Consider the following 308-nt stretch of genomic DNA (forward strand, 5'->3'; position numbering starts at 1 on the left):
TTCATCCCAAATGTCTTCAATAGAGTTAAGGACTGGGCCAATCACGTTCCTCCACACCTGAACAGAGAAACTGAACATTGTCCTTAACATCCTCTTTAATAAGTCACCAGACTTCTCTCCAGCCACCCCACCACCTGTCCCCTTGACCCAATCCCCTCCCATCTCCTTCAGGCCATATCCAGCACACTCACACCTGCACTCACACACATCATCAACACCTCCCTGCTCACCGGCACTTTTCCATCCATATTCAAACAGGCCCAGGTCACGCCCCTACTGAAGAAACGCACATTGGACCCCTCTACTAC

This window comes from Triplophysa rosa, linkage group LG13, assembly GCF_024868665.1.
Source record: "Triplophysa rosa linkage group LG13, Trosa_1v2, whole genome shotgun sequence".
NCBI classification, from domain to species: Eukaryota; Metazoa; Chordata; class Actinopteri; order Cypriniformes; family Nemacheilidae; genus Triplophysa; species Triplophysa rosa.